The sequence below is a fragment of the Carlito syrichta genome, unplaced genomic scaffold, assembly GCF_000164805.1.
Source record: "Carlito syrichta isolate Samal-C Ts95f unplaced genomic scaffold, Tarsius_syrichta-2.0.1 Scaffold47093, whole genome shotgun sequence".
Classification (NCBI taxonomy): Eukaryota; Metazoa; Chordata; class Mammalia; order Primates; family Tarsiidae; genus Carlito; species Carlito syrichta.
In genome coordinates, this window is record NW_006991189.1 from 313,176 (window position 1) to 336,027 (window position 22,852).

The 22,852-nt window shown below is 50.5% G+C and overlaps 1 protein-coding gene across 1 annotated transcript in view; it reads right to left on the minus strand.

The window, feature by feature from the left end:
• Positions 1-22,852, minus strand: part of COL13A1 (collagen type XIII alpha 1 chain) — a 134,808-nt gene that overhangs the window by 82,768 nt on the left and 29,188 nt on the right. The window contains exons 2-3 of the mRNA XM_008048529.1: positions 6,362-6,369; positions 1,303-1,329 (exon numbers count right to left, since the gene is read on the minus strand). The gene's annotated coding sequence lies outside the window, so the exon portion shown is untranslated. The remainder of the gene's footprint in view (positions 1-1,302; positions 1,330-6,361; positions 6,370-22,852) is intronic.

Here is a 22,852-nt window from a genome sequence, read left to right on the forward strand (position 1 = left end):
GAGACTGGAAACTATGTACAGCGGCCCCTGCTCTGTGAATTGCCCCCTAAATGCTTTTTAAAGGTGGACGACGTAAGAAAAAACAAAGTCTGCCCACGTTCCCTCGGTCATCTGATTTTTCCTCTCCTTGGATTTCATGGGACCGACTCACCGGTCCTCCTTTGCTCTGGGGCTCTCACTTACTGGGAGAGTTTTCATTTCCAAGCCTGAACATTCTCCCACATGCATTTCATTAAGAAAGTCACCGCTGGACATGGATTCTAGAAGCTGCTGGATTAGTCAAAGGTATAGTATAATTCATGTCTACAAAGGGAGTAACTAGAGAAGAGGGATGCACAGAGGGTCGAGAATCCCATGGATGTGGCCTTCGGGGCAGGGGGACAGGGCAGACTGGTGCCAGACTCACCTTGGCCCGCTGGCTGGTAGCAGCATCCCGCCTGGGGCACTCCACATCTGAGGGCCCACGGTATATATATTCAGTTCTCCACTCATCCATGTCCCAGGCTAGACTCCACGGAACAATGTCTTACAAGACTCTAAATGTCGGGCATGGACCACATGAAGCAGCAGTATGGAATGGTATATGGTGACATGTGTCTCCAGCAGGCCTACCCCTGAGGCTTGGACAGCTGGACAAGGCATTTTACCTCCCTGAGTCTCAGTGTCCTCATCTATAAAACAGGTGCAATCATGCCCAGTTCACTGAGTTGTTGAACAAACCAGATGTATGAAGGATAATTAGCATAGGGTCTGGCACCTATCAAGATTTCAATAAGACATGACTATTAGTATTATTTCTACTTCTGTCTCAAAGTCCCCACAGTTACGTGGCCCAGCTTCTCTAGAATTCAAAATAGTAACTGGGGGGAAAACAAAGTTTTTGAGTTCATACTTTTACCAGAGGGCATAGGAGAAAGGGGGACAGCGGTTTGAATGTTAGCTGGTACGCAGGAGGGTATTCGACACACCAGTGAGCTGTCAGCATAACAGGACCATCAGTCTAGAAGTCAGTCCTGGCATTAGGAGGTTCTGCATGTTATGATTCACCTGCCTGGGGTCCCAGAAGGGGCACCGAGAGCTGATGGGCCAGGCTCAAGATGCTCCAGCAGGGTCCTCTCCAGGTCTCAAAGGAAGAGGGGATTAAGGGTGACTTCCCCCTAAGCTACAGGTCAGAAACTTTAAAGAGAGGCCTCTCACCCAGATAAATGTGGAGGAAGACCAGCCACCTAACCAAGCCAGTCCTCAGGCAGAAAAGAGCACGTGAAAGAGATTCAAAGGAGAGAAGAAATGAAAGTTACTTACTGGGAGTCCAGGTCTTCCAGTGGGGCCCTGAAATAAAGGGATGAAAAGAGTGATATTCACACAGGTCAAGGATTGTAACGCCCAGCTGTTCAACACTGCCTCAACCAGCTGTATGACCTTGGTTAAGCCATTTGGGCCAGCTTCTGTTATTTAATGAACAAAATGAAGGGAAAGTTTTGATCACTAAGCTTTCTTCTAGTTCTAGCCAGCCTGTCTACCTGCCTTCCTCCCTCCCAAAACCAGTTAGCAAGGGGGTAGGTTCCTCCATGCCAGGCCCTGGGGTAGAGTTAATTTTGGAAGCTGGATAACAGAAATTGAGATCTGATATCCCAAACACGCCATGATAAAACAGGGAACAGAAAGAATGGCCCCTCTCAAGACTCAAGGATCATAGGCCTGAGGGTCTCACCACTGTGTTCCTCTCTCTGAGTCTTTCTGCCCATACTCATGTGTGCCAACCGTGGCCTAAGAAAGGGCTAGAGGGTGTCAGGGCTTGGTTTTCCCTGCTCTACCACACAGGAGAAGTCAGATACAGGGCAGAGCCTGGCACCCACTGGAGCCTTCCTGTAGATCTGCCACATGTGAGGCAATGGCACAAAACCACGGAGCAGGAGTGGGGTGTCCCCAAGGGACGTCTGCCTCCCCATTGGGATCATGAGGGAGGCAGTGGGTTAGCTGGTACGCAGGAGGGTATTCGGCATACCTGTGTCAGACCACCCTCTCCATGATGGGTTCGTGCTACGCATGAGGTGGAGGCTGGATCCTATTATACATGGAGGCCTTCTGTGATTCAAGGAACCTGTTATCACTGGCCATAGTCATGTCTTTCTTAAACCTTTTATTCATAACCCAAGTACTCCTGCCTTGCCACAATTCTGGGCACAGACTAAAGGTTCCTTATAATGAATCTGAAATCCCATTGAAAAGAGGAAACCATTAAACAAAATGTGCTGTTAATTCTGCTGATTATCAGCATAGAGATATGCATAGGAGGCAGCTCAAAATCAGGCAAACCCCAAGAAAGTCAAATCTCTTTAGCTGGGGAACTAATCTTTCAGATAGACCTGATAGACGAAAGTGACTGAGAAGCCTTGCCAACTGTTCCACAGGGCATCATGGCACCTTGCAAAGAGGGAGGGGGTTCCTGGGGAGAGCTCCAGGAGAAAAGCCCCAACACTGGCATGACTGGGGTGTGTAGGGTCTGGGGAGGGTGAAGCTGTCTTGGTAAGGGAAACAGTACCATCCAGGCTAACAGCATGGTCTCTGCAGGCAGCCTACCTGTGCTCAAATCTTGACTCTGCCACTTACTACTTGGTGACCTTAAGCAAATTGCTTGGTCTCCTTGTACCTCAGTTTCCTCATCTTGAAAATGGGAGAACAATCACTACCTATCTCTAAGGATTAATAGCACAGGGGCTGGCATAGAGCAAGTGCCAAATCAATGCAGCTATTACAATTATAATTAGAAGAGGGCTTGTAGGGAAAGTGCATGGGGCTGACCTCAGTTTCTCCCTCCAGAGATCCTGCTCCCACCTATGGATTCTCTCCTTCCAGGCATTCGGCTCCTCCCATAAACTGAAGGCAGAACTAGGAGTAAGTCGCCCCTCCCAACCCTTGTTTCTCAGGACATCCTCTTGGCAATGATACCATGATTCCCCCCAGTCAGGGAGTTCTCGGGGGATGCTGAGAAAAGGCCTTCATGAGGACAGGACTTATTCCCATCCTTGTCCTCTGCTTGGTTTTGTCCCATAGCACTAAACTGTGAGCTCCAGAGGTAGAGATCTCACGAATGTGTCCCCAGTGCATCAGCGGTGCTAAGCTCTTAGCAGTCTTCAATGTATCTTTGTGAGTGAATGAACTTGCAGGCAGATACCATGAACCTGGTAATCCAGCTTTTCCAGGCCCCACAGCAGCAGTCCAGGCCACTGCATGTCCCTCCTCACACCAGAGCATTAGCCCTGAACCCATACTCTCTTTCTTTCACTTCTAAACTGCCTGGCTGCCACAGAGTAGGCCAAGAAGTGGGGTGGCGACCTCCCTCCTCGTCCCAGGGAAGGGAATGGGCTAGCGTGAGGAGTTTCCAGCCTCACACAGTGGGTCAACCCTGAAGAGGAACAGAAGGGACAGCTTCCTTCCTGTTCCTCTGCACTCACAACCTACATCATGCACATGGTAACACCTTGCAAGGACACACAGGAGGAACCTATTTCAGGCCCCATGACCAGGAGAAGCTGTGCTTCACCCAAACATCAGTGCGTTTCCACCTCGCTGCAACCTGACACTTGCAAAAACTATTGCTTTCCTCTTTGCAATGACCACCAGGAAACTCAAAGCCAAGTCTGTAGCTTGTCTGCACTGGAGGTTGTGGCATCACCAGCTCGGGTTCTCCTGGTTTTCCTGCCTTTGTTCTCCAAACTTTACCTCCTACTGCTTTATGTGGTTTGTAAATCCCCCCAAACTATTTCTTGAAATGAGGTAGGGTAGAAATAAATGGAACAATAAATTCATTAAAAAAATTTACAGAATAATAATTTCCTTCTTAAAGTTAAAGATTTATAAGAAATTTGGGGGATCATCTAGGGAAGCCCTCTGTCTCTGGGACTAAATGAATTAATATATCCTAAGTGAAAAAAAATTTTAAAAATATATCCTAAGTGGAAAAAATATATATAGTCCATATTTATACAGGTATGCGTATGTGTGTGCGTGTGTGTGTGTGTGTGTGTATACATATATTCCTCACAACACCCAGATGAGACATATACTGTTACTTTTCTCATTTTACAGATGATGAAACTGAGGCACAGGGAGGTTAAGTAACTTGCCAAGATCACACAGCTGGAAGTGGTAGTGCCAGGGTTTGCATGCAGTTAGTTGGTCTGGCTCCAGAACCTGTGCTCATAATTGCTATATTACATGGCCAACATGACAGTGCTTAACACACTGTAAGTGTTAGCTAGTATTTCAGTAAGGATCATATTTGATCAGGCTTGGCAGCTGCCGTCAAATATTTTTCTATATTCCTTCAGAGAAAGAGACATCTCTACTTCCCTTGGTCATCTGTTTTCAGTCTCACAGTTTCCAGTATTAAGAAATTCTCGCTTAAATCTAACCCAGGAATGGCCAATAGATGTCAGCTTGAGTACCAATACCAAGAGACTGGGAATGACTGAAAAATGGATTATGCTAAAAAGCCTCCTAATTGATTAGCCATGTCTGCCATAGGCAGGAGGGGTGGGGCAGTGGTGGTCACAAATTTGCTTCCACTTAAATGGTTCCTACTGCAGCTTCAATCCATCCTCCACTTTCTGGTTGTGTTCTCCAGGCACTGGTTGACTTGTGCCCACAGGAATCTGTATCTTCTGGTTGGAGGACAAAGCCAGCCTCTGAGATACACCCAGAGAACAGCAGACTGGCACCTGGTTAGCCCTCTCCTCTGGCCACCAGCATTCTTCTTTTGCAGGAAGCAGAGAACAGGGCTGAGGAATAAACCCTGCCCTGGCCAACTTTTTATTTCCTCTTCCTCCTGCCTTGCAGTTTCAGCATTGAGCCAAGATTCAGGGTTCCTCTTCCATATTGGGCACAGATGTGGGGAAGCTACCTGGGTCCCTCCCCCTCCCTCCGTGGGCAGGGACTGTGAGCAGAGACTCATGTCCTCCCTTCTCATGTGCTCCTTTACTGCAGACCCCAGGAGTGGCAGGACCCACTCTGGTTGTTAAATCCCCAGGTCACGGCGGCACAAGCTCACAGAACACTCAATGCCTGTTTAGAGAAGGACCTACAAACCAGGTAGAGACTCAGAACCCACATGGCAGGGTCTGGGCAGCCTGCCCCAGCATCCTGGCCCTAGGGATGCGGTATATGCAGGAGGACCCAGGAGTGGGGAGATGAGGATGCTTGTGGCTCCCTCAGAATAAGCCAGAGGGGATAAGCAACCCATTCCCAGCAGGTGTAAGCTCCCTAGGGCAGAGTTTATTTTGGAAACTGGATGACAGGAATTGAGATCTGATATCCCAAATACACCATGATAAATCATCCCTCTTTTCAAGGAATGACATGGCTTTCCTCTCTCACTGGGACAGATCACTCAAGGGGCCTGGCAGGAGCCTTCGCATTGGTTCAAGGTCTTTCAGGGCACAGAGGGAATATTAAATAATGGTCTTATTAAAAACTGGGCAGGGTGCTCTCACAGGTACAGATCAAGAGGAAAACAACTATGGGAATGACTCCTCCAAGAAAAGGACGACGATGGGGTTGATTTCAGCAACCTTGAGAAAGATCTGATGCAGAGGGCTAGGCCCTTTCAACTCCAATCCCAGCTCCCCAGCGCCCTGTGGGTCTTTTGTTGGGATATCAAATGCTGGCCCTCAAAGAACGGTGCTCCTGTTCTCTGGCTCCATTACTTCAGGGAGACAGTCTCCTTGGGCTCTTCTCAGGTTCTTTGGAAATGGCTCCGCTCCCCGCCCCACCCTGGGCTTCACAGCAATGCTGGGGAAAGAGTGTGGCATGCTGCCTATAATTTATGTGCTGTCTCCTAGTGTGACTGGCTGACATCTCTCTCTCTTATGTCACCACAACCACCACCACCTGCCCAAAGTGACTTGGCCAGAATGGAGCTGCCCACACAGGGGCGTGGACACTGAGTCCTCGGGAGCAGACCACACTGGGAGGCAGCTGCCTGACCTGTTTTCTGAATTGGAGGAGACTTCAAGGAGCAGAACTGAGGACAGATGATCTTTCTTCTTTCTAATACTTGGTGCTTCTTTAGGGGACAAAGGGGCTGGGCTGATAGCCTTTCAGATTTAAATTCGGGTCTGCTTTGTCCCAGAGGGCAGTCCTTATCTAGCCCTGGAGCAGTGGATAGGCAGGTGGAAAGCAAGATGGCGGCCTCCTTCCCCACGTCAGCATTCTGGAGGAACTCCCCAGAAGGAATCTGCATAGGGAGCCCCCCCAAGACAGTAAGGGGCCAGCTGTCAGTGTCCCCACCCGGGACCCTGTTACCAGCAGGTGACACAGGCCTTTCAGACGCATGAGACTGAGCAGCAGCTTGAGTACTTACAGGAGGTCCTGAAAGAGAGAGAAAATGCCTGGGTCAGTGTCATGGCTGTAAGGGACATGGGGAGGTCGCTTTAGAAGTAGCGTCCAAGAATTCTTCCATGGAGGGGTTTCCATCTGGTCTTCGAAGTGTGTATTTTCTTGGCTCACTTTCACCAATATAACTTCTCCCCCTTTATTTCATCTCCATATTTTCATTATTGGATGAGAAATCCAGAGGTCTGGGCCCCAGGTTCAGCCCTGATAGGGGACTGTCAGTGTGTGTGTGGTGGGGGGTGGTCCCCCTGCCTCAGCGTCCCACCCCACAAAATGGCTCTTCAGGACCTACCCAAACTCATGTACAAGGTTGCTTTACAGATCACAGGACAGCGGGCACCGAAGAACACCGGGAAATGTCAAAAGAACAGGCCCTAAAGAGATTACGATTGCTAGCATGCTGGCTGTCCTGGCCAAGCTTCCCGTGAGACGCAGGGAGAGCCCACAGGCAGGGGCAGGGGCGGACATGGCTTCTCACTGCCCTGCCTCGGGTCCTCCAGCCTGTCCTGGTTTCTGTTAAGTCCCCCTGGGCCTGCCACCCACGGCCTCACCCGCCCCGGGGGCTCCGGGCTCACCCCCCCATGCCTCTCTTTTCCCTTCTCCTCCAGGTTGTGTCCACTCTCCCTCCTCCCTCCCATGGCCTCAGCAGCAGCCCTATCTCATTACTGGCAACAGCCAAGAATTACAAATTCAAGTGTTCTGAGAGAGCAAGCAAAAGGGAGTGAGGGGTGGGAGGACTCGGGGGGTGGAAAGGGGGGCGGAGAAGTGGAGAAAAGGAGCCCCAGAACGATTGTGAACGAAAGGCACTTCTGCAGAACATGAGCCACGAAACCCCCACGGCCCCAGCCGGGCGGATTCCCAGCTGGGCCTGGTGCGTCTGCCCAGCCCCGAGTGCCCCGGCCACGTGAACTCAGCTGCGACTCCTGTTGCTCCTTTTATGCTGGGCCAATAAAGGCTCCTATGTTTCCCCTTGCTCCTCTCATTCCCAGAGGCAGCTTCCTTCTCTCCTCCTTCATCTGCCCGTTTCCTTGCTCTGGTCCCCATCCAGGAGGAAACAGCCTCTTTCATGCTGGCCTCTGTCAAGCCATCACGTTAAGGGGGAACAAAATGTTTTAAATTAAGAACAACACAAAAAAGTCAAGAGGTGCAGTGCCTGAGTGAGCAAGCCCCAGGCCGGCGGCAGGCTTCATACAGGTTCCAGAGCCAGTGAGGGAGTGTGGGAGGGGAAGAGGAGCATCTGGGACCTATTAGGCTTAGGGGCAGGGGAATGTCACCCAGAATCTGAAAATATCCCCTGAGTGCAGCCTGCCAGAGTGGCCAGCCCAGCTGGGAAGTCCATGCCTCCTGGCTAGGGGGAAGTGTCCTCTGCGAGAGAAGCAGGCTGGTGACAGAGTCCAGCCTGCGGCAATTTTTGGATGGTTCAGACACATGGAGAACAGATGCCCTGAGCCTCCGGGCCTGCTGGGGCTCGGGCTCCCATTGCAGCAGGCTCTGGGAAGTCCTCGATGACACAGACCAGACCTCCGGTGGTGGTCCTGCCTGTTGTTAGAAGTCTCAGCTATATAGGTGTCACCAGACGTAGCTGGGTAGCTGGCATGCACCCAGCACTCAGCCAGGTCCCAGGAGAGCAGTTTGCTGTGTCCATCCCAAGTGACATAAATTCTACTGAAGATTTTGAGGGTGATCACTACTGTCACCATCGTCACCACATATACCTCCATGGTCCTGACTAGATTATCTTGTGAAACTGAGGCATTGAAGGTTGAATGACTCCCCAGGGCCAAGCAGCTAGTAACTGGTAGAGCTCCTGACCTGTTTCTGCAATGCTTCTCTTTCTGTCTCTCATTCAGGAAGCAACCCATCCCACCCACAAACTGACTGCAGACCATGTCCTCTCCACCCCCAGAGGATGCCCCTCATGGTCAGCCTCTGCCCCCCCCCCCAGACTCAATTCTCTCATCTCTCTTTTATGGGACTCTTTGTCTTGCGCAAGGGACTTTGGCTCTGCCAAGCTCCCTCCTACTCCCCACACCTGTCATTTACAGGAACAGGAAAAGCCCCTATTTGTTAGCTGATTCTCTGCTGTGGGAAGGGAAAGAGAGACAGGGGAGTTATATATTTTTAAAAGGCTTTTTCTGTCACACAAGTTTTCCCCCTGTCAATGATGGTCCTCACAGGTCCCCAAGAAGCTTTGGGACCCTAGGAAAATGCAACCACTGTCCTGCCAACTTCCATGAGACAAACAGGCCTACAGTGGGAGATTCCAGATTTCAAAGCAGATGTTTTTCCTGATGCTGTGGTGCACTCTTGGCGGCTCTCAAGTAGCCAGAGAGTTCACAGTTTTGCAAAATCTAGCAGTGTCTGGATGCCACTGGGTGAGCACCCACATGGCCATGCCCATCTCCCAGGTCAGGCACCAAAGGATAGGGTCACCCCAAGGCATCATCAAGTCTACGTGATAAAGATGGGAAAAGGGAAGCCCAGGGAATGTCATGACCATCCAGGACCACATTGTGGGTATGGGGTAGGTGATGGGGGTGGGACCAGAACCTAGTCTCCTGACTTCTCTTCCAGAAGTCTTCCTAACAAACACACCGTATCTCACGACCCATGCAGTTGACCCTGCCTGGGTGCAGTCTACACTACTACATCTTAAGAAAGAAGGCAAATCCCTGAACAGCACCCATACACCTGCTGCTGGCTTCAGAGGGCCACCTTTTCCTCCTCTTGAGGAGAATGATGAAGATTGTCTTAGCCACCTTCAGAGGGCTGAGCAGCCTGCAGTAGGGATGTCAGGGAAGGGTCCAAAGCAGCCATCTAGGGTGGGAACATTCTACCTGAGACCTTCCCCTGATGCCTGTCACCTACTGCCTCAACTTCCTGCTGAGGTGGCTACTATTTTCCCCCAGGGTTCAGCCCACCTCTTCCGAGCAAGGCAGCCATGTTCCCCCAACATACACATGCAGGAATGGACCCCTGTGAAGACTCCCAGGGTACTGCTCTGTGTCATGCCTTTCTTTCAACCACTTTTTGTCTGTTCATTTGTTCATTCACTCATTCATTCAGCAGACATGTAACGAGCACCCAAGGTGTGTCAGTCACCGTGCTGTGCTATGGCTGTCTAAAGATGAATAGGGCACAGTCATTGCCCTTTGAGGAAAGCATTTTTTAAATTTTATTTTAAAATTTTTTTGGAGGGGCGTGGTCTTGCTTTGTCACCCAGCCTAGAGTGCAGTGGCGTGATCTTAGCTCACCACAGTCTGGAACTCCTGGACTCAAACAATCTTCCTGCCTCAGACTCCCAAGTAACTGCGACTACAGACCTGTGCCACCATGCCCAGCTAATTTTTTTAATTAATTAAATTTTTTTGAGAGATGGGGGAGTAGTTTCCCTATGTTGCCTTGGATAGTCTTGAACTCCTGGGCTCAAGAGAGCTTCCCACCTTAGCCTCCTCCCAAAGCACTGGGATTATAGGCATGAGCCACCATACCCTGCTGGAAAACTTCATTTTGTAAAGTACTTATTATCTACCAGACTCAATGCTAAGCTCTGATAATATAGAGATGAATAACTTATTTCCTCCCGCTGAGAAGTCTGTATTTCCTATGTTAGAAGCTGGAAAAATTCCAGAGACAAGAACTAAAACATACCTGAGAACTTAAGGGAAAAAGGTTGCTGGTGGAGGATTCATTCATGCATTCCTTCATTAATTCAGGTGAGATTGGACATGTTCAGGATGGGATGGCCGTAGACTCCTCTGTTCATTCAATCAGCATTTGCTGGGAGCCTGATATGTGGCTTGCACGATGCTGAGCATGTTAGCCGTAACCCTACATTTAATCTTCACAACAACTTTGTGAGGCTGGCATTATCGTCCCCATTTCACAGCTCAGAACTTGAAGCTGAGAGGTTGAGCAACTGCTCTTAAGTGATAGCACCTGGTTCTTAATAGTTTTAAATTTTTATTTTTTTAACCTTAATTTCCATACAGTAGAGCCTGGATTTGAACCTGGCCTCTATTGCCCCAAAGCCTGTGCTCTCCTGGCTGGAGGTCATGCAGGGCTTCCAGGGTGACTAGGGCGGCCTGGCCCTCAGCCCCTTTTAAAGTGGGCAGGTAAGTTCCTCCCCCTTGTCCACAGGCTCAGCTCCTCTCAGTCTCTCGATCCAGTCCAGGCCCTGGACACGGGGAGAAAAAGTCACCGGGCGCTCCTGAGTTCATGTCATATGAGCTGTCTTCTGACCCTGCTTGACCGCTGGGCTCCTGGCAGCTGGGATCCTAGCCCCAACCCACGCCTCCTGGTGCCTACTGCCAGGTTGCCTGCAGCCGACCACCTGCCACTTGGTTCCACCACGTGCCCACCCACCCATCTCTGCCAGGACAGATGCTCTCCATCCTGGACACCTGTGACTAACTGGACTGATCTCGCTCTGCCTGCTGGAGCAGGGGTTCTCAATGGGGGATGATTTTGCCCCCCAGGGGACAGTTGGCAATGTCTGGAGACATCTTTGATTTCACAACTGGGAGGCTGCTACTGGTGTCTGGTGGTGTCTGATGGTTATAGGCCAGGATGCTGCTGGACAGATAGTGCACAGAAGCCCTACATCAAAGACTTATTCAGCCCCAATGTCAATAGCACCAAGGATGAGAAAACCTGTGCTGGATTAACAGGCCCAGACTTGCCCTGGGGCTCTCTCTCAACCTACAGTTCCTACAACTCACCCTCGCCCAGTCCTGGCCCTCACTGACCTGTGGCTCCTCCCATTTTTAGGAATCCCATTCTTCTATAGTTTGGCCTGGTCTATCTTCACCCAACATCTTGTGAGGACAAATAATACTTCATTTACTGAGTATTTATTCTGTGCCTGACTTTCCCGACCTATTTTACTCAGTCCACTCAACAACCCAATGAAGTAGGATTGATGTTTACTATTCCCACTTTACAGACAAAAAAGCTGAGGCCCAGGGAGATTATAGGATGTGTTCAAGCTCACAGAACTCATGCATAACTGGGCTGGTGCTCAAACTCAGGTCAGCCTGTCTCCCAGGACCACGGGAGCCCTAGAGCTTGAAGGAGGCACATGTAGGAGAAGTAAAAGGAACAACCTCAAATTGTAATGAAGAAGGGAAACACGAGTAGCTTCCAAAACCATTAAAAAAAATCTCTCAGTGGCAAGTGTGAGGGCTTGTGAAGGGAAAATGAATGAGCTTCAGGGGAGTGCCTGTCCTTTTGGGGTGAGCCCAATGCGAACAACCACGCCCTGTTTCTTACAGCCCTGCAACCAAAACATTGACTTTATAGGGAGCACTGAGGCAGATTTCTGGGGTAGACTGTCTGAATTTGATACCCAGGAGCATGTCTGACAAGTCATGCTTGGTGGCTGACAGAGCACTTCCTCTACAACCCAACTCACTACAACTCAACTCCCATTTTATAGGTGAGGAAACTGAGGCACAGAGAAGGAACGTAATTTGCCTGTGGTTCATGGCTGGTAGATGATTCTGAATCCTAGTCTAGTGTTCTTCCCAGAACAGGCCACCGCTGGCAGAGCTTTGAGGGGGTGGCAAGAAGCTTTTCATTTCTTAGAAAAAAGCGTCTGACTATCCTGGCCGGCTTGCGCAGTCTTGTGAGAGCCATCTGTGTGCCTCTCTTCCTGACTTGGCGCTCAGTGACTTCATATTGGCAGCTGGAAATTGGCCATGGTGGGAGTATTCACACCATAGAAATTGGCAAAAGCTACAAAGCAGCTCCACCCTACCCCAAGAGCCAGTTGTTAAATGTCTGCCAGCACATCACAGCTCATCTATCCTATGATGATGTCTCTCAGCCACCAGGCACCCCCAGACACTTTCCAGCTCAGGTTGAGGGAGAGTAGCAGGTCACAGGAGAAGTCACACACACCCACACTCTCTCTTCCTGCACTCATGGCAGACATTGCTAATCAATCACAGCTACTTTTCCTTAATGAGCCTAGATGAGGTTTCACAATTCTTTCCAACGCAGCCACTATCAGTCAGCGGGAATTGGCACATGTGATGGAACCTATTAGTCATATTGGAAACGAGAGCCATCTGGAGGTAAAACTCAAGGGATGCAAGGAGGCAAAGCATGGGGGCCCCTTTCTGACTTTTCTGGCAGGGCTGAGTCTAGCCTTGGGGGTGGCAGAGATAGAGAAGAAGAGGCTGGGTGCCCTGGACTCCCCAGACACACCTCATTCCAGGTGTAGGGGTCAGTGTTAACACCAACCCTCGTCCCCTAGTCCCATCCAGCTTTCGGGACTGGCAGAGAGACTGGGAGGTATGAGCAGGGAAGGGACGGGAGCTGGCAAGATCACTTCCAGCTCAGCTCATGCCCCCGTCCCCATGGAGGTTCTCAGATGAACTCCGTTACCTCCATGGCCACAGCTGTGCCCCTGCCATATCTGGAGCCACCCAAAGGTAACTTGAGTGGCACCTTCCCGCAGACCCCATTGAAGAGGGCTTCCCGCCTTGGCCTTGTGGGGCCCTTGGTTCAGTCCCAGAGGCTCCTTGGGTGAGTGCTGGATGGAGGAGGGGAGGGGGTGATGGGCCAAGGGAGGTTCAGATGCTTTGCCCAGCACCCTGGGCAGCTCCTCTCTGCAGAGACACAAGGGTGTGCCTGAGAGCAGACCTGCTCGGCTGCCCCCCCAGCATCCCTCCCCCACTTCCTAATGGAACCTCGTTTCTATTCCAAGCCTTCACTCATTCCTCACACAGTCCTGTTTCTAGGGAAGCCGATCCTAGACCTAGCTGGGACTGGCAAGGGTAACTCTTGGGATCGGGAGCCCTTTTGAAGATGGCTCTGGTGGGGGTCAGTTTGAGCAAGAAAAGAGTTGGGAGGTCTCATTCCCACAACTGCAGTGCTCTTGATCCCTGAAACCCAGGAACGCAGCACCGAGGCTCGGGAAAGTGGCTGCAGGAGCCACAGGCAGGGAAGAGGGAGACATCAGCCTGGGGGGTCTGGTTGCAGGGCCCCTCCCAGGGGGCGGAGGGCACTGCCCAGTCAGTCCCTGGTGAGAGGGATGATGACCCAGATCACACCTGTGCCCCTCTCCCATCCAGCTGTAACCCTGGGAGAATGAAAGAGACAGAAGGAAGTGGCTGATGGAGGACGGGACCCCGGAAGGCTAAGGCCTGAACTGAAAGTGGCTGAGTTCCTGGGGATTAACTTCCTCACCCTTCAACAGAGGGCAGGGGTTTGATGTCTCAGTTAAGTGCAGTAGAAAGGTTCAGAAAACTGCTCCTTGGCACTCTTGACTTTCCTTCACATCCACGTTAAATATCTGCTCAACTCCGGCTATTGTGATGCTGCAGTGCCGGAGGCTGTAAGAGTCAAACACTGTCTCCATCCTTGGGGCTTCTTCTCTAGCTCAGGAGACACCCCCACCTGAGTCCCCTGACACCCCCCTTCCTGAGGCTGGAGGCTCTGGCAGCTTCTCCCTTGAGCAGGACTCATCTGCTGGTCACCCCACCTTCTGCTTCCAGCAGACCTCCCAGACTGAGGCCAGGAAGCCCAGAGCCCGACAGTGGCCCCCACACTGTCCCCCACCCCCAGACTCAGGCTCCCTGACCGGGACTTTGATCCAGATAAGAGCTGAGTTTGCTGTTTGTCTTGGAGTGACACTGCCCTCCCTTCCCTACCCACATCGGCTCCCACTCCCCAGCGAGCTCCTGCGTGGGATGCTATGCAGCTGGACTATGCCTGTTCCATCCACATTTAGCCCTTCAGCCTTCTCAGGTGAGCCACAAGACAGCCCTGAAAGCCTGGAGCAGGAACTCTCAGCCCATTTTACCAGAGAGGGTCATGCGGAAGCTCCCGGAAAATCCCCAGTGACTCCAGTCCTCTGATTGCAGCCCTCTGGGCAGCTCCCCTGCCTGAGGATCTTGGCCTGTGACCAGCGACTGCTCTTGGCAAGACCCTTGAGTGCCAGCCTCAGCCCTTGAGTCCCAAGCCCAGGTGTGCTTTCTTCCACCAAGGCGTCACTTGGGTGCCTGCAGTCTCCTCCTGACACCATATCCACAAAACCCTGCATGGGGAAGCTCAGACATCATAATCGCAGCTCTCCTGGCCAGGACTTCTCTAGGATGCTGTGGGAGGGGGACAGGATGGGCTGGCGAAGGGTGGCAGCCCTGGTCAGGCGAACACTGGATACCCCCTGCAGAGGCTTGGGAGGGGCTGCAGGCTCCGAAGGTCTTACTTTGGCGGCCACACCTGTATCTCCCAAGGACAGGCTTATTGATTTTAGTTGTATTTATTGATAGCTCATTTAGGGCTGGCATCATCCTGGGTCTTATATGTCATCATCATCGTCCACACCAACATTTACTGACACTCATGAAACTCCAACAAGGGCCAAGCACATCACACAACATCCCAGTTATTCCTCACAATCGTCCTAGAACTGCCATTATTCACACCCGACACAGAGTACACCAAGACACAGAGAGGCCAGGTTTCTGGCCCACAGTCACACAGCCCAAACCCTGGCATGCCCTTAGCGCCAAAGGTAAGCATCACCTGGCTGTCTTGACAGGCAGGTTCGGTACTGATACTAACCCATTTTGCAGACAGGGCTCTTGTGGCTCAGAGAAGTAAAGTAACTTGTCCAACATCACACAGGGATAAGTGGCAGAGCAGGTGCTTGGAATCAGCCACACTCCAAGGCTTGCTTCTTTCTTAACTCTTACACATATTGCTTCAGCTGTGAAAGCAAATTGAGTCAACAGGACCTAGCTGTGGAGGAGATGGTTAGATTGCCAAGAAGGAATATCTGCAATATGTCCTTTCAAGGCCCTTTGAGGACCATGTGGCCTCATCCCTGGATCACCTTCAGACCACTCCTATCTCCTCCCTGAAGCTGGCTCCTGGACTGTTTGCTCACCCATCAAGACACTGCCTGGCAAGAAGACTTGCCACTTGCCACTTGCATAGGCTCGTGGTTTCACTGTTCCTCCCTTCATGCAGAGGTGATAGACCTGGGCTTCTGCCCACTCATGGCCAATGGCATAAGCTTTGCAGCCAAACCACTACAGGTTCGAGCTTCAACTTTCCTACTTACCAGCTTTGTGACCTTGGGTAAATTGCTTAACTTCTCTGAGTTCCAATGTCCTCTGTAAAATGGGGGTAATAATTGTATCTACCAGACTGGATTTGGAGGCGTAAATGAGAGAATACAAGTATAGTGTTTAGCACTGCTCCTGGCTTAGAGTAAGTACTCAATAAACAATAGACTGACAATTATTATGGTTATGAGGTCAGAAATAATGACACCCAATCCCAGAAGCATATGACACCTTCCTCTGTGCTCTAGCGGGAAGACCAGTTAACCCACAGAGCGTCTTCCCATATGCTGGGTGCTATGCTCATGTTTGACAGATATTGCCATATTCTACCTTGTAAGTCTTATAAGGCAGACACCAACGTTGTCTCACTTCACACATGAGGAAACTGATGCACAGAGAGGTGGCACCTCCTGCTTTGCGTCACAAACTGGCGACAGGCAGGCTGACTGCAGGGCCCGGGTCATGAGCCACCCGATTGCAGTGGAACCCTAAAACCCTCAAAACCACAAAGAACAAACAGACAGGGTCAGGGTGACTGAGATCAGCAGAGCAGGATGGACGGGGCTGGGTGCCCATTTGAATGAAACAGTACAGACGCAAGTCACCGGCTTGGAACTGTGGGGACATACTGTGCATTTGTTTACTTCCTTGGGCCCCTGACACTTCCAGGTTGGGTCAGAATTCCAAGTCCTGAGTGAGGAAATCTTGAGGGTAGGTAGGTCTTGCTGGTGGAGATTACAGTCCTGATTCTGCAGATTCTGGCCAAGGGCAGCCATTGTTCTCCGGCTGAAGAGTTTCCGGTCACGAGGCCCAGCGCAGAGGGGCCGGGCTGCCACACTCAGATGGGGGCAGAGGGAAAGAGGGAGTCACTCTCTATCAAGCTGCCCCTCACGTGGTCAAGGTGGAAATCAGTTGGGGCTGGGGCTTGCTGGCTCTGGCTCCTCAACTCTATTTTGATAAGGGTCTGGAGTTTCAGGGTCTCTGAACTTGAATTTGTCACCCACCCACGACTGAATCTCTGAGCAGCAGTGAGATCCTCCTGCATGACCTGCAGATATCTTTCCGAGGGGAGTGACTTCCTGCCCTCCCCAGGTCCTCACCTCAGGACCTTCCCAGGAAGTTAGCAGTTGTGCAAGGGTCGCTCCCTTTTCCACATCAAAAGGCACAGACAGTTCTCCAGCAAAGGTCGCAGCAGCATGCACACTGTGACTCTGCACCCCCTCCTCCAGGAAATTGGCTTTGATGTACCACAAAGCCACAATACCCGAATATTCAGTTAATTATTGTTCTTGTTAATTATCATTTCTGTGTATGGATGTCAGTTCCATGTTTTTCTACCTTGCCTTTTGTCAGACTGTTAGATTTAGGATGGACATAGTTATTAACTATAGAGTCACTACTCCAAGAGGAGTTGTGGGAGATTAGGTGACCCAAACTCCAGTGCCTACAAGGGGCCAGCAGGGAATGTAAGTGAATGAAGGAGGCCTGATATGGAGCAATAGGAAGTGGTGGAGTCTGTGGCAAAGTGCTATGGGCTTGATTGTGTATCTAAAACAGATTGACCACCCTCAGTTGCAACCAAGTTCTGCCAGGTGGGGATGCAGACTCAGTATTGCCAGATCTTGAAAACATTCAAGAAAAGTCTCAAGACACAGATATTTTCTGCAAACTCTTCTGATTTCTAAATGTTGGTATGAGTTTAAGAACATTTCAAAACCGCCTTGCCAGCCAAACAAAGCCTGTGGGGAGCTGCATTTGGTTCTCAAGCTGCTAATTCGCAATACACAATCTCTGGGCACCTTCCGGGCCTGAAGTGCTCCAATTTCACAGCCCAGAACTTCTGGGCCCGCGTGCATGTTCAGTGAATCCTCGCCGAATACACAGATGAGGAAGTGAATGGTGGGCCCGTGGTTATCACCTGAACTAAAGATCAGTAAAGAAAGAATGCCACGACTATGTTTGGAAACTGAGAGCTGGCTGTAACCAAGAGCGGAAATGTTTGGTCACACCACCTTCGAGCATACTTGCATCCCTCCCCGGCCTCCCTCCTTCTATTGAGTGGGCTTGGAAGCACAGAGCTAAAGACAAGCCCCCAAGCTCCAAGCCCCAGACACCAGGTGTGGCAGGAAGCTGTCTCCTCAGGCCTGGAGGGAAAGCCTGCTTGTGTGGAGCAGTGATGGGGAGAATGTATCATTCGTGAAGCATTCATTGCCCCAGGATATCTATTTCTCTTAAACCTGGCTTTACATTATTGTACATAATTAAAAATACAGACAGCAATTGGTAATCAATACATGTTGATATTTGTTATAATACAGCGTGCTTTAACTTGCAATAGCACAATCAAGCGAAATATCATCTTTGTCTCTTTCAATTCATCACGTCTCCTGCAGCTATGTCACCGTCCATGAGGGCCTGGGTAAGGTGTGCATATGGGACTGTGGGCCAGGGAAGTGTAAACAGATACACAACCTCAGGGGCAGTAGCCTGAAGTTCCCTTCCCCCTGTAGCCTCTTGTCATGCCACCTGCCTGAAGGGCATACCTCCAAACCCTCTGAACCTCACAGGCAGCCAAGATAACCCCTGCTCTGTGTTTAATGTCTACTATGTGCCAGCAGTAGATGGGGCACTTTCTGTTCATCATTTCTAATCTTCATAACTCAACTTATCTGCAAGATTTTTTTTTTGAGTTGGAGTCTCACTCTGTCGCCCAGGCTGGAGTGCCATGGCACACTCACGGCCACCCCAGTGTGAACCTGCTGGACTCCGGTGATCCTTCTGCCTCAACCTTCCAAGTAGCCGGAACTACAGGTGTGCGCTACCATGCCTGGCAAATTTTTGATTTATTGTAGAGACGAGGCCTCGCCAAGTTGCTCAGGCTGGTCTCAAACTGCAGGCTCAGGCAATTCACTTGCCTAGGCCTCCCAAAGTGTTGGGATTACAGGTTAAGCCACTGTGCCCAGCCTACCTGCAAGATTCTAACTCACAGATGAAAACACCCACGCTCCAAAGGTTAAACAGATTGCTCAAGGTCATACAGTTAGCGAATGATGGAGCTGGGATTCTTGCCTGGGTCTCCGACACTGCAGAGTCCATAATCTTTCCAGACCAGCACTCGGCTGTTCCTTATACACGGGACAGAGTTGCACAGTTCCCAAGGCTGTCTAGGGAAGCACTGGCAGGTTGAGATGAAAGCCAGATGTCAGAGCCCTGCGTTCAGCACCGGACTACTTTGGGAGAGCAAATACCTCAGGACACCTACCACTCCTCCTCTGTCCAGGGCCCACGGCAGACATGACTAATCTATCTCAGTGCTGTTTCTTGCACTTTTGGCAACTACAATCAACCAATCAGAGCTGGTACGTGTGAGGAAACGTATTTGCCATCTTTGATCAGGGTCTCAGCACAATTGCAAGTGAAAGGACTTCGCTAACTGAGGCTGTAGAGTCTCTAATCAGAGTTTGGTGGCAAGTAGACATAGATAGAAACCATTGTCTTTTGAACGGAAAGGGCCTTCTGCATGTGGCAGGAGAAGAGGCAGAAGGAAAATGGAAGGATGACGTCAGGTTCTGTCACATCACACACTAGATCAGGCAGGCAGTGGGCGGTGGGGCAGTGGGGAGGGAATAGTTCACCACAAGCCGTGAGACCTCATGTGTGTGTGTCAGGATGGCGTGGGGTGCTCAGGGGACCGAGGAGTTTGGAATTGGATCCATCTGAGCTGAGAATAGTGCACACTTTAGATTTTGCACTTGGCTTTGCTTTTTTATTTTAAAAAATTGGTTTGTTTTGCTGACATTTATTTATTGTTCAAGCAGCTCTTTTAAGAACATTAAAGGACATTTTGTGAAAGAAAACTATCGTCCCTAATCCACCGCCCCTGCTCTCACATGACTGTTTCCATTTTCTCCTCCTCCCTCTGATCTGTGTTCACACGCACACCTACATTCACAGAGTAGAGTTGGAATGCACATAACGCTTCCTTTGCTTCCTCGTTTAACGTGACAAGGTAATAAGCACAGCCCCACCTTTGGGCAGCCTTCAAAATCACACCTTTAAAATGGCTGCACAATAGACATGATTTATCTATTTCTTGGTTACTAGTTCTTGAAGTTTCTTTTCTTTCTTTTTTTTTGAGTTGGAGTCTCACTCTGTTGCCCAGGCTGGAGGACAGTGCCACACTTACGGCTACCCCAGTGTTGACCTGCTAGGCTCCGGCAATCCTTCTGCTTCAGCCTTCCAAGTAGCCGGACCTACAGGCACACGTTACCACACCTAGCTAATTTTATATTTATTGTAGAGACAAGGTCTCACCAAGTTTCCCGGGCTGGTCTCAAACCTGCAGGCTCAGGCAATCCACTCACCTTGGCCTCCCAAAGTGCTAGGATTATAGACTGAGCCACAGAGCCCGGCCAGTTCTTGAAGTTCCAATATTTTTTACAGTCCACCCCACAATAAATATCCTTGTGCATACAGTACTTTTCTTTTGATAAACTGCTAATTTCTAAGGCTAAGGAAGTGGGAAGATTGGGTCAAGGTGAAACCTCTGCATAGACATGGCTTTCTACACTTGCTGTTGACCTCACATGTGCAAAATCTTGGGAGTGTTGCAAGCACTGTACTTCCCTGGGTCCCACAGCAGTCCTAGGAGAGCTCCTGCATTCTCTCACAGGGACGAGGAATCTGAGGCAAGAAGGTTAGGAAGCTTACCCTAGGTTACCCAGCAGAAGAGAGGCTTGCTGGAGCTGGCTGTTGTGTGTCAGGCCCCTTGTCCATAGTGTGTGGGGTGGCAGATGGGACAAGGGGGACACAGCAACTATAGGAAATAGGGACAGCAATGTCAAGGAGGGTGACACCTCTCTGGTGGGGGACTCCTCCTTCTCATGGAATGTCCCTTCCCTACAGGAGGGCCTGCCTGACATTCTAATTAAGAGAAGACGCTGTTTAGAGGAGGCAGGGAGTCCAGCCTGTGTTATCAGGTGCTGATTGGTGTGAAGAATCTCTCCCCACGCCCCACCCCCTGCAGCTGGACAGCCTGAGGTGAGGGCTCTGGTGGTGAGGGCAGAGGGGTATGAGAGCTTTCTGCAGAAGAAAAGGCTGGATGGTCTCCAAAGCTCTGGTCCCCTCTTCTGCCGAGGCACCAATAAACACAGGCAAGCAGCCTTTGGCCCAGCCCCAGCAATGGGCTGGGAGTCCACCATGTCTGATAGCATCATCCACTGCCTAGGAACTGGATTTGCTAGTTTTGCCCAGCCAGGCCCACTCCTGTCTTCCAGCCCACTGGGGTATCTCAGAATGGGATAGTGACTACAGGCCACACTTGAGACCACCCCCTCCTTTGCCCTCAACCTGCCATTCCATCCCATGGGCTCCATGGGGCTGCAGAGCTGGTTTCCACACCCAAGGCCAGAGGCCTTCCTGGGTCCATACCAACCTGGCCTCCCCAACCTGCTGGGTCTTATCCAGCCCGACAGCCAAGGGGCACTGACTGAGCCCTTGCATTATATGTCTGGCACTGCTCAAGGTTGGTGCAGGGATCACAGAGGAAAAAAAAGGCAGAATCCCATGTGTGACCATGGGTAAGTCAACCTTTGAGCTTCAGTGTCCTCATCTGTAGAATGAGGGGCGGAGGGGGAGCTCCCTCTCTGAATCTCCCACTTCTCTGAGCCTGAGAAATCTTCCAAAGTCAGAGCCAAAGGGGAATGACATATTCATTGAACCCAACCCTCTTGTCTTCCCAAACTAACAAGTTCTGAGGAATATCAGGAATGCCACAGAAACATAATTGCTTAAATCCACACCTGACACACCATAAGTGCCATATACATATTAGCCTTTACACCATTATTATTTCTAGTTGAAAGTGATAGTAAATAAACAGAAAGAAGAAAGTGGGAAAAATTAACCCACTGATAACTGCTATAAAGAAGTTGGCTGGGCTTGGTGGCTCAGCCTGTAATCCCAGCACTTTGGGAGGCCAAGGCAAGTAGATTGCCTGAGCCTGTGGGTTCGAGACCAGCCCAGGCAACTTGGTGAGACCTCATCTCGACAATAATAAAATAAATAAAATAAAATAAAATAAAATGCCGGGCTTGGTAGCGCACGTCTGTAGTTCCAGCTACTCGGAAGGCTGAGGTGGAAGGCTTGCCGGAGCCCAGCAGGTCAACGCTGGGGTGGTTGTGAGTGTGAGTTCCATTGCACTTTAGCCTGGGTGAAGGAGTGAAACTCCAACTCAAAAAAAAAAAAAAGAAGTTAAAATATAGTAATATAGTAGAAGGGGCTCAAATGTGGGGATATGCTTTTGCTTATGTAATTGCAGAAGAGCTTCCTGAGGAAATACTGTTGAAGTCGAAACCTAGATAATGAGAAGCCAGCAAAGGCTCCAGGGGATGACCAGTCCTGAGGTGGGAACGAGCTTGTGTGTCTGGGAAACAGAAAAAAAGGCCTATGTATCTGAAGCTGCAAAAATTAAAATTAAATTAAATTACTTTTAATTTTAACCACTAGCAGTCTGTGGTCAAAATTGAAATTCATTAAAATAGAAAAACTTCAATTCAGCTCCTCGGCCTCACTAACCACATCTTGAGTGCTTGATTACCACACAGAACTGGTGGCTACTATATTAGACAGTGTCGGCATAAAGTATTCTCATCACTGTAGAAAGTTCTATTAAGCAGCAGACAGGAGGCGAAGCAGGAAAGGCACGCAGGGCCAGGCATCGAGGGATTGTGAAGGTCGGGGCAAGAAGCTTGGTATTTTTCTTAAGTGCACTGGGAGACCTTTGGGGTATCCAGACTTTGTCAAGATTGCTCTGGCTTAGGGGTGGAGGGGGAGCTCCCTCTCGGAATCTCCCTTCTCTGAACCTGAGAAATCTTCCAAAGTCAGAGCCAAAGGGGAACGGACATATTCATTGGACCCAACCCTCTCGTTTTCCCAAACCAACAAGTTCTGAGGAATATCAGGAACGCCACAGAAACTTCTGGGACCTAGCATTCTCATAGGGATGCATGGCTCCTCTCAGTAAAGGCAGAGATGGAGCCCCTGGTCTCAGGACCACTGGCCCCTGTAGCGGACACTGTGCCGTGGCACCCAGACTCCCCTTCAGGGGAGGAAGGACTTGATCCCCCAGACTCTGAGGGTGCTGCTTGCAGATAGCCCTTGGGAGTCAGTCCTCCTCAGGAATTGCCTGGGCTGAAGACCATTGTCTTGGCCGACGGCTCTTCACGGCCCAACCTCCATGCCCAACTTGGAGCCACTCGAAAGGGACAGCCCAGTTCCAGAGCTGCCGGGGTGGACCAAGGCCATCACTGAGGTTGGGTCACAGTTCAACTTCTTTCTTTGCTGCTTCCTCCTCTCCCCTCTCCACCCCTCCCCTCCCC